The following is a 16,333-nucleotide window of genomic DNA, read 5'->3' as shown; positions in this document are numbered from 1 at the left end:
CAAAATATAACTTTTTTTTTTTTTTTTTTTTGGGATGAAATGTCAGCTGGTCTTGTTTTTCCAAGATCACCCCCAGAGATTTGGTGACTTAAATATGTGATTTTTTTATTATTTATTTTTTCTCACTGATGCATTCGAAACCCTTTTTTTATTTGACATGTTTTGCCTTTCTCCTTGTCTCAATCAGTAATGCTTATGGCCGATCTGGTAAACATAAACCTGTCGGCCATGTGATGAAATACGGTTTGGTGGAATTACCTTATCACGAGCGCACATTTAAGCATGCCTCTCAGGTGAGACGCACAAAAACACATCCCTCCATTTTCTCAGAGTCCTCGATGACTGTCAGAAGAACTTCATGTTCTCCAACTCTCTTCCGCCCCTGTCTTGAAGTGATATAAAATTCTAATGTCTGCCCTCTGGATCTCTTTCTCCTGAAATCTGGCAAAAGCACTGAAGGTATGCGAGCTCGGTGACATGCATGAGAAGGAAAACAGAAAGATGAGGTGAAGGCAGGAAGCCTCACTCATGAAATATATTCCAGCGATGGAGGAAAAAAGAAAGAAGACATAAAATGCATGGGCTTTACTTTGGTATTTGTATGTATATTTTATAGTTTGTAGCACACTGCTACAAGCGCTTTGTTCTGTGCATTTGGATGCATTGATGATGCATAATGATTCCCCTCAGCTTTTACGACAGGCTGTGACAGATGCTCAGAATTGTAAAACCTTATATTATCCAGAATCAGAAAATAAAGGTTTGTTAGGTTCAGCAAAGAACCTTCTCTTTATCAAGAACCATTTTCAGATCTTTTTAGAATCTTTGTGTCACTTTAAAGAGCCTAGAAACCAAATCTGAGCTAAAGAACCTTTAAAGTACAAGAACATAGTTTTTTGTTCTCTAGTTCTTTTATATTTTATACTGCTTTGCTTCGAAGTGAATTCATCTTGTTTTAAAGATGTTTCGATTTTCTACTGGAGAACAAGACAATGATACTGATTAAAACTTTTGAGATTGTTTCAGCACAAAAATTTGCCATTGACAAATGTGAAGTTGCAAACAGCGGCACACATAAATCTTCATCATCTTTGACAACAGGTGAAAAGTGTCACATTCTGACTGAAACAAACTGCTTCCTCCTGATGTGTACCGCAGGTCTCATGTGGCCTTGAGTTACAGACACAGGCTGACAGATTGACTGAAAAGTGTGTACATGCTTGTACTGTATATGCTTAAACTTTTAAGCATCAAAGTGCAAATGCAATTTATAGAGGGTTTGAGTTTCCATTAAGGTTTAAAATTCAACAAAGAAAGTTGAAACAAAAGGTTGCATGGTCTCAGTCTTAATTTCATCCAGGAATATTTCAACAGCTTTACTAACAATGTTTCAAAACCACTAAAATTAGATTACAAGTTTGTCATTGTGTGTAGGTGCCAAATTGACAACAATAATAGACTTCTTGAGTGTTTTTTGTTGTTTAGTTGCTGTCATTATTTATCAGTTCATTAGACACTTTTATATCATATGCAAATCTTTAGTGCTTTAAAAGTCTTTAGGTTTGGGTTCATTGGGTGCAAATGGCTATTTGTTATTATTACTCTAAATTGTTTTGCACAACGTTAAGCATCACTACAGAATTATAATCATAAAAACATGTTCTGAAGTGTAACAAAATTTAAATTTTGTTAACTAGAAACCATTGTGATGTCTGTTTTGTTCTTCTTTTTTTTTTACTTTGACCTCACTATGCTGCGTTTTTAATTCAGTGAGGGGCATGTAGTTGCCATTTTTTATCATTATTTTTAATTTTTAATAAAAAAAGGTATTTATATTATTTTGGAAATGGAAGGTTAAGTCAAATGCATTGCATTTTGGGATGTGGTTTTACATGCTGGGTGAAAGTCATTGCATTGCATTGACCTTGAGCAAATGCAGTTTGTGAAGTATTTTTGTGGGCATGTGGTGTATCTAGAATATCATAAATGTGCTTTCTGCATCATATTTGAGATGAAACAGGACACTAATTGTTGTATTGTCATGTTGGATGTGAGAGATGGGAGCAGGCTGACTGCTAAAAAACATGAAATTTCACTTTTGTGTTACTTCAAATTGTCTTTTATTACACAAAAGTTTTAAAGTGATGCTCAAAATTGTGCAAAACCATCTAGAGTAACAATGACAAAAGGTCCGGCGTTTACAACCCCAAGTGTTGAATGCATCACATTTTATTTGTTTATATAAAACTGCCTCACAGATAATAACTGGGACATTTTCACTCATCAGAAATACACGCTTATCATTTCCAAGTCGGATCCCATTCCGTTGTTTCCTCTTTCTTTTCCGAACCCGATGAAATCCATTACTGCATTGTGGCAGTTACAAATGCTGGCCTTTCTCCGAACACAGAGAGGCTTGTCTGCAGGATTACTTTTGATTTATGCTCCAGCTGTGATATTGTAACTCCGTGCGATAGTGTCCTTGGACGTAAATGTAAGTAAACGCCAGGAAGGGCTTGGTGAAAGCCTGTGTATCAGAGCTGCTCCGTGCTGCAGTGCAGGCCATCCCCCGGGAATTCTGTTGTCGATGTGCGTCGGAATTCTGTGATCTTCCAGAGCTGAGTTTTCCGGGTTTCTCCCTGTGTAGTTCAGCACACAGCCGATAAGGTGTGATAGGGCAGTGAATCACTAGAAGTAGTTTTGAATTTTAGTATGTTTTTCCTTTTTAATTTCAGTTTCCTTTTTATTACTAGTGATAGCTGAGAGAAGACTATATGTCTATATAAAACAAGAAATTGTACCTTTCTGAATCAAACTCATCCACATGTGAACCACAACAGGAATCATAATAATCAATACTAAGCATCAGGGTTTTTTTTTTTTTTTAAATCTGCAACCTTAAGCGTAGTGATTCTTATGAACGCTTCTACTTCCTGTCTCCCCTTTCCAATCAGACAGATGATTTTCTAATTGCTCTGCCCGGCAGGTTGTACGTACACTAGCTGGGCTGATAAGCACATATCAAATGTGACAGCGTGCTCGTGAGATATAGAGAGAGCCCCTGCGGAGTGAGTCAGGGTGCTGGCTGCTGGGAGACTGTGAGCTCATTTCAACGCTTTTAATTGCAGGTTTTGCAGGAATTATCAGCAGAAGGAGAAATGAAACTGTTGGTTCCTTCACTCTGCTAGCATTGGATTGTTTTCCTGAAAAAGCAAATGTCATGTACTGTGTACATTTATTTATCAATTTATCATATATACACACACACACACACACACACACACATGCATATATACACAGTATATACATATATATATATATATATATATATATAGTGAATTATTTTTCTAATATGCTTTTTTGTTGCTTAATTTATAGTATTTAAATAATTAAATAATAATTTCTTAATTTTTTTTTTATCAATTATGAAAATAGCTCTTTTGCTTAATTTTTTTTTTTTTTAAATCATGGCTTTTTTTCTCAGGATTTTTTTGTTGAATAGAAAGTTCAAAAGAATAGCAATTATTTGAAACAGAAATATTTTGTAGCATTATAAATGTCTTTACTGTCATCAATTATAAACTTATTTGCTGTAACCACAAAACGTACTGACACAAATACAGTAGTATATAATATATTTTTTTTCTTACTCAATTTGTTTGAATTGGATTACTAGCTCAATGCATAGTGTATGCTAGTTTTTTTCAATAGTATGCAGTCAGTGAGTGTTGTAGAGCTGCAGCTATGATTTAATGAAATAATAGTGATGTTTTTGTTCTTCACAAAGGAAATGGTGTATTAAAATATAAATTCAGTAAAAAATACTAAATATTCCATGCTTTGTGGTAGGTTATTCAGAGTTTGCCACTGCAATCCATTGCCATTCATGTCACTCTCAGTAGTCTGGTTTCTCAGTCACTTCCCTGTCTTTTGTAACTCTTTTACATTCTCTTTCCTCTTTCCTCTGTTGTCAGCTTTCTACATCTGTTTATGCGTACGGCAGCCACCTTGAATCTTAAACGCCACTTATCAGCCACACTTTCTCTTTGACAAAAACACTTTCTATCTATCACACGGTTGACTTTAAATTGCACTTAATTGTTCAGAATTACCCAAATACCTCGATTACAGCTAATTTCCCCCAAACGCATTAATGTATGCATGTAACAAGTGAAGTAAATTAGTGAGCATGACTGATCTAAATTTCTTGTTTTTGTATTTTAGGAGAAAACTTATGATTGATGGGTCTTTAGCAGAGGTCTAGTCAGAAAGCTAATTTGATTCTCTGTTAAAGCAATAGAAATATGAAGATTTTGATTGAATTGGTTATGTTGTTCCAAAAAATTTGAATATATATATATATATAAATAACCATAACCATAAAACAATATTTGTTACATGAAATAAATTAAAATATATAAAAATACTAACTTGTCTTATGTTATTCGACTTATTTTAAACTTATTTTATTTTATTAATAACAAAGAATGTTTTTTATTTAATTATTTTGATGCACTAAAATAACAAAAACTAAAACTGAATGAAAATGAATATATAATTATAGGCATACCAGACTTAAAAAAGGCAAAAACACAAATTTAACTTAAAATTGTAATGCAAACAGAAAAAAAACTAATTCAAAATATTAATAAAACATAGTATCTCAATGAAGTATTAATGTTATTTGAGAAAAATAAAAGTCATGCAGGTTTTGGGCAAATTATTCCTTGCATCCTTAAAAATCATAGATCATGTCAAATAATATAGTTTCAGATGTCTAAATTCTCATTTGCCCGTTTGATTTGATCCTATTACCCATAAGTCCCAGTGTCCTTGTGCTGCATTAGCACACACAGCTAAGGACTTGAGGTGTCAGGGCACCGTTATAAAGATTGCAGGTTTTTTTCATGAACCTCTTCAACAAATCATTTTTGATTTCATGCGTAATTAGTTTGTCCATCAGCAGCCGAGGGGACCCTGTAGCGGCGGTATCTGCAATATCTTTGAGCTCTGATGACAGAGGCTTCGATACAACAGCCAATATGCATTAGAACAATAGCATGGTTCCGCCCCATCGCTCCGGATGAACTAGAACTCATTTTGTACGACTGGCGTTCATAACTATGCTCTCTTTACCTCGTGCGCAGCGGGACGAACATCTCGACGCTCACTGGCAGCCTTCAGTATTTGATAGACGCTCTGCCCTTCGTATTAAACTGGAAGATTTAATTATGTTTTGAAATGATATTTTAATTAAATATTAAGGTAAGCAAAAATGGATTTCAAAATAATTACTTCAAACATCAAAAAAGGGTAGGCTCTTTTTTCTGCTTGGACTGCAGAAAAAGTAAGAAGCCTTATTTAAGTCTCTGAGAGATTCAATCTAATTTAATTCTCTCCCCTCTCTAAATAAACAGTTCTCCAACCTTTTTTCATCTGGGGGGAGAAGAGATGATAGAGGTAATCAATATTTCTAGCATTTTAATTAAAACCGTTAGTGGAATAAATCCATTTAATTATCAGTTAATGAAATACAAGGTCATTTACCTGACAGCAACTTTGAAGGTGGCTTACTGGTTGGAATGAGAAGGGTGGTGAGGTGTCAGAGCCGTTTAGCAGCTGCCAGAGCTCAGCTTCAGATTCTCCTCGCTGTATTAACCCCTCTCTGTCCGTCTGTGCACTGCTTGACTCGAACCTTCTGCTGCACACAATGAAGATCAGGGTTAGCAGAGCATGCGTAGACGTGTATACATATATGTATGTATGTGTGTGTGTGTGTGTATGTACAGTCATGGCCAAAAATATTGGCACCCTTGGTAAATATGAACAAAGAAGGCTGTGAAAATTAATCTGCATTGTTAATCCTTTAGATCTTTTATTTAAAAAAGTCACAAAAATCTAACCTTTCATTGGATAATAAGAATTTAAAATGGGGGAAAATATCATTCCCATTTCCACCATCAGGGCAATAATTAAGAATTTCCAATCAACATAGAATGTTTCAAAACTGCCTGGAAGAGGACATGTGTCTATATCGTCCTAATGCACGGCGAGGAGGAGCGTTTGAGTGGCTAAAGACTCTCCAAGGACCACAACTGGAGAATTGCAGAAAATAGTTTAGAATAGGTCAGAAAACCTTAAAAGAAATTTGTCAAACAGCACCTGCATCACCATATGTTGTTTGGAAGGATTTCAAGAAAAATTCTCCTAGCTCATCCAAAAACAAACTCCAGCATATTCAGTTATCAGACACAACTGGAACTTTTTAGCAGCAAACACTCAAGAAGGGTTTGGTGAACACAGGGATAAAAAGTACCCCATTTGTACAATGAAATATACTGCTGTATTTTTGATGATGTGGGCCTATATTTCTGCTGGAGGTCCTGGACATCTTGTTTAGACACATGGCATCATGGATTCTATCAAATACCAACAGATAAAAAATCAATAAGTGACTGACTGTTAGAAATCTTATAATGGGCCATGTTTGGATCTTCCAACCGTACAATAATCCAAACACAAACCTCAAAGACAACACAAAAATGGGTCACTGAGCACAAAACCAAACTTCTGCTGGCCATTCCAGTCCTCTGACCTGAACTCTGTAGAAAATGAGTGAGGTGAACTGAAGAGAAGAAGCACCAACATGGAGCTGTGAATCTGAAGGATCTGGAGTGATTCTGGATGAAGGAATGGTCTCTGATCTCTTGCCAGGTGGTCTCTAACCTCATCAGGCATTATAGGAGAAAATTTAGAGCTGTTAAACTGGCAAATGGAGCTTTCAAAAAGTATTGAATAAAAGGGTGCCATTAATTGTGGCCAATGTGTATTAGAGAAAAACATTTATTTCATAATGATATTTCCCTCCATTTTAAATTCTTATTATCCAATGAAAGGTTAGATTTTTGTGAATTTTTTAACTAAAAGATCAAAAGGATTAACAATGCAGATTAATTTTCACAGCCTTCTTTGATCATATTTACCAAGGGTGCATGACTGTTTATATATATATATATATATATATATATATATATATATATATATACATATATATATATAATATTTTATTTATTTATTTTATTTAGTCATTTAGCAAATGAGGACATAAGAAGCAATCAAAACCAACAAAAGAGCAACAACGTGCAAGTGCTATTACAAGTCTCAGTTAGCCTAACGCAGTACAGATAAATATTATTATTATTAATTTTATTTATTTATTTATTTTTGATATTATATATAAATATAAATATAATAATAAACTATAATATAATATTATAAACACACACATATATATATATATATATATATATATATATATATAAGTGCTGTCAAACAATTAATCGCTTACAAAATAAACGTTTTTGTTTACATAATATATGCGTGTAATTTTTATAATATATATATATATAAATACATATGCATGTATATATTTAAGATATAAAATATTTATATTTAAATATTTATATTTATATATGAATATAAATATAGAGATATACTGTATATGTGTACATGTAAATATTTTTTTTAAAAATGCTTGTTTGTGTATTTATATAAACATAATAAATATACACAGCACCCACGCATATTAAGTAAACAAAAACTTTTATTTTGTATGCAATTAATCTCAATATAATACTAATAATATAACTTACTATAAATAAATTTAAATAAATTAAATAAATTTCATTATTATAATTAATTATAATTTTATAAGACCAATATATTTAATCTCAATATAATACTAATATATAATGTAATATATAATTGTATTATATGCACACACACACATTCAAACAACTATTCATATTTTATGTCAGTATAATACGCATAAATATCTGCATGAAAACCTGTATATATAATATTATTTGAGCAATGTGTAATGTTGTCTTGGAAAGTCAAAAATGTCTGTATTTGTACTAAATTTTTACAGTTCTGCAAGTATATCACACAAACTGCGGCACTCAGGAAGATGTATATAGTTGATAATTATATGGAATGATAAACATGGGAGAAAGTTCCTACATTACATGATGCTAATAAACAGTCTTCTCTCTTTTGACAGTCAAAGACTTGCAGAAAAAGCGTGATAGAGTAGCATAGCATCATTTAACCTCTGAAATTTGTTTGCCAGGAAACGTCTTTGTTGAAAATCACTTAATAAGCTAGGAATTATTGTTTGAGGCTCAATCGGGCAATAGAACACTTTCATTTCAGAGGCATAGAATAGAAACTGAGCTGTATCATGTTGTTTGTCTGTCGAATTGTAGCTTTAAAGGAGTGTGAGACTGTCACTATGTGTGTGTGTCTGTGTGTGTGTCTGTGTGTGTTAGGAGGCAGAAGCTTTTAGCGTGTGGAGGCGGCGCTGGGATTTGTGTGATGGAGTTTATTTCAGACCCAGTTCTCTGGGGCCGGAGGAACAATAGTCTCTCAGCAGCCCTTACTTCACCATCTGGAACAAATACAACAAATAATAAATAGAGATACAATGGGGCAGAGAAATGGAATTTAACTTGGCCCGCAGCACTTACCTGAAATGTGCATATAATGGTGTGGGGCATTTGTCATAGCGAATGCTTTCTGGAGTTTTTGTCCTACTGTTAATGAAATAGTAAACTTGGCTCTGTACATTACGCTCCGGCTTTATGCATCGATCTCTGCAATTGCTTTCTTTGTCTTATTACTAAAATCAATTTCCTTCTGTGATTGCCAAGAAGAGCATTTAAAAGCACTTACTTCATGTGATGTTTTCTGACTCCGTTCCCCGGCTCTGTGGCTTTTATTGTTCGTGACAGTCCTTCCAACAAACAAATGGCCTGCGCATATAGCGTTCTTGGAAAAAGCCTGGTGAATATTAGAATCAGTCTGCCAAGGACACTCAGTCATACCGATGAAAGACGTATTAAGACGTTCTCAATCCTGTTCTGATCAAAGTCTAATTTTTGGGTAAGTTAATGTTGATGTTTGGAGGCAGCTTTAACCGCTGTGGCACCATGTGAAGCACAGCATGTTTCTGGATCAACATGCCTTTTTGTTCATGGAACAACATTGTGATCCAATCGTAGTCTTATAGTCTATCCTCAAGATCCAGAACTAACTTTTTGCCAAAGCTACCAATGACTAGTTTATTAGGAAAACATACTGACCATTCTTATTAACCCTATAAAACAACAAACCTAGTGCCATCAGCAAGCACATTATGTTACATTGGTTTAAGTTTGTTGCTATTTTTGGTTACACTTTATTTTAAGGTGTCCTTGTCACAGTGTAATTATACATTTAAGTACTGAGTAATATTAGTTAACTACATGTACATACTATCTGTTTAGGGTTAGGATTAGGGTTTGGTTTATGGCTACTTGCATGTAATTATGCATAATTAAATGTTATTATAATAGTAAGTGCATGTAACATATGTAACAAGGACACCTTAAATTAAAGTGTTACCCTATTTTTCTTTAAAACAAATGCCACTTGATTGTCGTAAGTGTAGTATGTTTGTCTATATAGTATATAGAAAAATATATTTATTTTTTATATTTAAATATAGTATATTTAGTTGAAGTTTATATTTTATAGTATATATATATATATATATATATATATATGTGTGTGTGTGTGTACAGTATGTACAGTAATATGTATTTTTCACGTTCTAGAGATTAGAATTAATAAGTGTGACTGTTGCATTTTGCTGCAATTCTTGAAAACAGTTACCTGCCTAGTAGTTCACTGTTAACTTGGTAAGTCCTAATTTTTAACTCAAACCCGTAATTAGAGAGCTTTGATTGGTTGATAATGAACAAAGAAAGATGATCCAGGAACATGTCATACTTGGGTAAATTGAGGTATAATTAACCCATTTTTCTGTAAATGTGGATTATACATGAGGCTTTTGACAGAAGTGTATCTCTGTAGTTGGGATAGAGCTGCTCTGCTGTGTCTCTCTCACACATGCATGCGCACACACACACACACACACACACACACACACACACACGCGTAGGCCTGCAGGCAGTGGCTCTGACGACTGGTGTGTCTTTGTGCTTTAATACACTGACACAGTGTTTGACTTCAGTCTGTTCAGCTCAGAGTGGCCAGTAGAGCTCAATCTATCCTCTAGATATCATTCTGATCTACTGGTGGTTTATAGTTTCATTTGACCACAATCCACTTTGACAAACAACCTGCTTTCATCTCGAACTCTCACAAAAAAGAAGAAAAACAGCTCATTTCTACTCCCCAAACCTCAAAAGAATCCACGTCAAGGTAGCCTCCATACCGTCTCCTTCCGATTTCAAATGAGGATCCGATTTTTTATGTTACTTAATTATTTCCTAATTAGTTTGCATGTTAATTAAAATGGTGGCTAATGTTAATTACCTATATTAATGGATTCTCATGTAACACCTGCCCGAAGCGCTTGGCTCAGTTTTCAAAATATCTTCATCTAAGCCGGTTGATGCATGCCGTCTCGCTTTGTTGAAAAGCGGCGAGGAATTGAAGTCAGGGGATTTTTGAGGTAGTCTAACCGAATGCTCACTGTTTTCTTCTCGTCTGCATTCATTTGAGAGCTGCGTTTGCAGAGAGGATTGGCATATTGTGATTATAGTCATATTTGTAAGCGTGTGTAATCTGTGATGCTCGATCTGTTAGACACATCATTCTATGAAACGGCTGCATTTCTAGTATTTTAAAAATCAAATCTGATTAAAATGATGGATCCAAATTATACCCTGAAATGTATTTGGACACTTGAGTCACAGTTTTCTTTTTTTCATTTTAAAGGTTTTTCAGTACAAATCCAATTCAGCAAACATTTGACCCTCATCCATAGGATTACATCCATGCTGATTATTAATTTTCATGAGATCATTTGAAAAGTAGCATCCATACTCATGTACACGCACACACACAGCAATTCAGTCAATAGTAGCTCATTTACAATGACTTTTAATAAATTTTTAATGGCAATGATTTTGAATGCCTTTTGTTTTCATTTTGAACACATCAGTTTTATAATGTATTTTATTTTTAATAAATAAATGACACTTAGTTTGCCTACAATAACACACATACTGTACATATGAGAGAGACACAAACCCGTTTGTGTATAATGACCCAGATGTTTCCCATCACCCGTCTATGACGGCAGAATCTACTCTGACATTCTTGACACACACCTGGTGTGACTGCTTGGCATGCATGATAAAGCTAAAGCAAAGCAAGACCATATTAAAGCGAAGATGGTCTCTATTAGATAGAAAATGATCACCCGATCAATACGACCCCCTGCCTGACTAATCCATAACGTGAACATTGTTTCAGACCCCCGCGCCTTTTCCTGCATGTGTCTTGGGGTGCTTAGACTTCATGGAAGCAAGGATCAGCGATTAAATGTCACCTTTCAGCAACAACATTAAATAAGAAGCAGCAATTTGGCTCCTAGCAATTGCTAATTTCACGCCCTGATAAATGTTGCAGGAGCTAAAGCTTTCAAAGATATTTCTTAAAGGGATGGCAGCATATGCAGGTAAAGGCCTGATGCGTTTCGCGAGGACAAAAGCTCACTTTCATGTCAAGGTCAAAGGAGTTGTTTTGCTTTAAGCTAAATGTAAGTCATCCCTTATTACCAATTAAAAATTTATTTTGACCTCATCAATTAGATTTAGAGTGAGGACTTTTTAAAAATAGATATTTAAAATGCTGTCTTAAGAAATGATGGTGCATTAGAAGATATTTGACATTTAGCAGAGACGGTACACAGGGGCGTTCACACATACAGAGATTTACTGCCACCAGAAATCATTCATTTCAGCAGCTTGAGCGACACTGACCATTGGCATGACGAACAGAGGAGGAGTCAGTCCACTCGTACAAAGATGAATAGGAGACATTGCAGTTCTCAATATGGTGGCTGTAGAAATGGAAGATCCTATCGCTTTTTTTTAGAGGCATCAGCTGGTTTTTTTTTGTACTAGTTGAATGTAATTTCAGTTAATGTATCTGGTTAATGTGTGGCCGATTTAAAATATGAAATGTCACCTTGATAAAACTTTTTTTCCCTCTCCATTTGAGTACATTGGAGCTGTATTTGAATGACTGGAAAAAAAGAGCACATCAGCGACGGCCCACTTTTCCAGCTGTCTTAATCTCAGAAGTATTTTTCCCATTTATTTTCTCTATTGGCATTTCAAAATATTCATCAATAACAGTTCCAAGCCATTGAACCAAGCAAAAGAACTCTAATATAAATCATGAGATTTTGTCTGAAGCAACATTCTTTATGACGATTCAGTAAAAAAACAACTATGAACTCTAGAATTAACTACTTATTTTGTGAATCACTTTGTAATCAGTAAAAATGACTTTTTTGTTTATATAACTTTTTTTTAATTAATTGTCATTTAGCAAGGACTGATTAAAGCGGTAAAAAGACACAACAGTCAAATAAATGCAGTTCTCTTGAACTTTCTATTCATCAAAGAATCCTGACAGAAAAATGTATCATGGTTTACATTAAAATATGAAGCAGCACAACTGTTTTTAGCATTAATATTAATAATAAATGTTTCTTTAGCAGCAAATCAGTGACACTGAAGACTGGAGAAATGATACTGAAAATTCAGCTATTATTTCAAGAACATTCAGCGTTATTTCTGTCTTCATTGTAACAGTGGCCTCTCTGATTGATTGATCTCTCTTTAGAATTTAGTTCTTCACCAGGAATTTGACTTATAAACATGACTTTTTTGACTGGCTTCCACATAAGATAACAGCCTCAATTTCTGTCAGATTCTCAATGGAGAAAATGAATGGAATTTTGCCTGAACCCATGTTTCTCTCTATAGTTGCATGTGAGCATTCTTAAATTGGCCACCAAGTGAACTGACTTACCTTAAAGGTGCTTTGCATCTAGAAGAACCTAACTTCAAGAATATTAATTGAATGTAACACATTTTGCATATTGCAAAGTGCTCGTTTGATAAAACACAACCAATTCATCTTGCACCTACGGTGGCATCTATTCTGGCGACATTGCAGATAGCCATAGAAATATGACCCCCTGTGTTTTTAGTGCGTACATAATCAAATTTATTTGACCAAGCAGTCAAACAACTGCAAATGAATGCGGTCGTATCAGCAGCTGGTTAGCTGCGAAAGACAGATAAGCGTGAACGAATGAGAGCAACTTATGTCTGACAACACTGTAATAATCGTCATTATTTTGAGCTATAAAGTTGCATGATTCATGTCGGAAGACCCCACCACACATTAAATCCAGCCTTTATGACTAGTGATTTGAAAGTAATAGTTTCCAAATGAGTTTCATGCCTTCTACAGCTCCTCGGAGGCCCGCTCTCCTCAAAAATAATCTCCCCTCGTAACTTTTCCGAGGTGCAAGACGCAGGAAAAAGCCGGCCGTCAAGGAATAGCAGCGCATTCTTTTTCCTGCTCGTGAAAGTGAAAACACTCGAATGAAATACAGCCTCTTAAATGACAATTGGGGAATTTGGTTTTCTTTTCTTTCTTTTTTTAAACACAATACGACAGCATTTTCCAGACGCATGTAGAGTTTGTGAAGGTGAAGCTTTGCAGGGGTATTTGTAAATTTATGAGCTGCTTTGATAGAACCCTCTGCCATTTACAGCTGCCGTCTCGACCCCACACAACTCCCGACTGAATTTATTTTCAGAGCATGCCTGCATGTGCGTTGCTCGCCTCCGATGCTGCCTCTGAACATCAGGACCAACCTGATGGGAGACATTTCAAACAGGCCGATGTATGTTCTGGCTGTTTTGAACACCGGTCGCTGGGGGGGCCGGGGTGGCAGGAGACTTCCCACCGTTTTCAATCTCGCCACAACGCTCCTCGCATTCAGAGCAGACGATAAAGAAATGAACGACCCCCGTGTTTTGTCACATAGCTTAAATATAGAATTTAGGAGGTATCCATCGCCCCCTGTCCAGCAGTTCACCTGTTTTTTTTTTTTGTTTGTTTTTTTTCTCATATGCATGCTAGAGTCACATTTTTCTCGTTTGTCTTCATTCCCCAGCTGCTTTCAATGAGACTCTGTCCTGTTTGCACTGCTGCCACATGAATCGTCTTTCCACCCATCTCTCTATCTCTCTCTCACTCTGTTTTTTCATTGCACATGAAGCAACACAAGAGCATTACTCAATTCTGTTTGGATTATGTTTGATCCCGATGTATTTCACCCTCCTGTTCGATGTGAAACACATGTGCCTCAAAGCTCAAGGACGATCATGTCTGTGATTGTTTTCCTCCAGTGCATGTTTTTTAATCACAATCTGCAGATTTTTAGCAGTCCTGTCTATCTTACTAAGGCAAATCAGTCAGGTCTGTTCATGCTTTGCCTTTACTGTTATTGACTTTTTTTGTTCTCATTATTATTTCTCTTTGGTATTATGCATTTAAAAATAGAGGGATTTTTAGTGATGTTTGGCATGGCTGTTGTTCTGTTGTTCATGTTTAGTGCCACATTAGTGTTACAGACATGACACCTCAAATCATTAGGCTTTTTCAGGAGTGTGTGCTATTATTTATTCTAAGCAATGAGATAATAAAACAAGAACTTCATAGGCAGTAATCAACTATGCAGCATGCACTGGTAACGGTTTTTTACATTGTGGTGTCAATTTTCAGAGCAAGCACCCAAATTTTCATCAGAAATATGATGATTTCTTATTATTATCAATGTTGAAAACGGTTGTGCTGCTTAATGTTTTTGTGGAGATACATTTTCTTCAGGATTCATTGATGATTAGAATGTTGAGAGGAACAACATTTATTTGTAATAGAAATCTTTTGTAACATAATGAATGAATGAATGTATTTACTGTCACTTTTGATCTATTTAATGTGTTCTTGCTGAAAAAAGTATTAATTTCTTTCAAAGGAAGACCCCAAACTTTGAATGGTAGTGTACAGTAAGTTGTATGGGTTTAGTTTACATTTTTTGATAATGTGAGGTGCCTAGTCTGACATTATATAGGAAGTGATGATTGCCACAGTTTCAGCTCATGATTGACCGTGTAAAAGTCCCAGAAGATGTGGAACTGACACAGGCATGTAAACAAAAGGGCCCAAAATGACTCGATTCAGCAGATTTTACTGACATCTGAGTCTCGATTTCACTCGAGTGATGGAGGAAAGCATTCATCAAATGATTGAATTCATATTGATTCCTGCCATATTAGCAGTTTAAAGCAAGACCTCTTTTGACGGCGAGAGAGAGAGAGAGATAGAGAGAGAGGTTTTTGAATGATTCTGTTTGAAATAAGTATAGGGGAGATTCACACACAAATCCCTTCTGTCTGCATATCTGAATAAGAATATCTTTTAATGGGCCAGGAGGGGAGAAGGTGGTGGGAAATCCAGCCGAACTGTGGTGTGCAGGATCAGGGGGTTATTTACCACTTCGGCAGGAGACCACGTGTTCGTACAGCGGTCGTACGGGAAGCCGAGAGCGGCTGTTAGCGCGGCGAGCGACGTGGAGCACTCCAGCCCATAGAAAAAATAAATAAACAATGCTTTGCTTTTATGTTGGGGGCTTACATGCGTTTTTCTTTGGTTGACATTGTCTGCCTTGAGATTACTAAAGCTTAGCCTTTATCTCAGACGCTGATTGCACTGCATTGTGAGAACGGGCTCTGCGTACATTATGACAAACGCTCATCAATAGCCTGATTTCTGCTTCAAGTGCTGATGAATGTAGGTTTATGTGCTTGATATTGATGTTTCTCATATTCACCCATGGGAGCCGCATCTCGCAGCAACTCTGCTGCGTACACCATTATAGATTTCTAATACATTTCAGCTCTGTGGTTTTTAATACAGATGGGTAATTTTGCTCGGTTTGGCGAGATCAATGCAAATGCGTCTTAGCCACGCAAGCCACAAGAGAGGCGAATCTCCATCACGACAATGTCCTCGACTCGAAACCGAAGTGGCGTGCTGGGCCGAGCCATCCTTAGGCTCAAGGTGGCTCGGAGAAATTGCTTTTGTCGGAGGTGGGCATCAGTTATTATTGTGTGTGTAAGCCGCTCCAGTGGGATTGAGTAATTAGGATCCTGACATGGCATCGGCGAGCCAGCCGAGTGAATCAAAAATGAAGGCAAATGAAAGCAAATTCCTCCGAGGAGGGAGAGGAGAAGTCGGCGTGCTCGCGCCGCTAATTTTCTAGAGCTCCTAGTTAGGTTAATTTCATTCCTCCCAAATGAGCAAAGCGCCCGAGCCCGGCGTTTGATGCCTGCCCAATAAATGGAATGAAAAGCGACACATCTTTCTGTTGATTTTCTTGTTTATTATCAAG

General features: G+C 36.0%; 1 protein-coding gene across 2 annotated transcripts in view; it reads left to right on the top strand.

Annotated features, from left to right (window-relative positions):
• The window catches only part of akap6 (A kinase (PRKA) anchor protein 6), a 117,331-nt gene that overhangs the window by 42,226 nt on the left and 58,772 nt on the right, over nt 1-16,333 (top strand). The gene's annotated exons all lie outside the window — the stretch shown is intronic.

The sequence above is a fragment of the Barbus barbus genome (genome assembly GCF_936440315.1).
Source record: "Barbus barbus genome assembly, chromosome: 20".
NCBI lineage: Eukaryota > Metazoa > Chordata > Actinopteri > Cypriniformes > Cyprinidae > Barbus > Barbus barbus.
The sequence above is the reverse complement of the archived record's forward strand: the minus strand, read 5'-3'. Positions and strand labels throughout refer to the sequence as shown.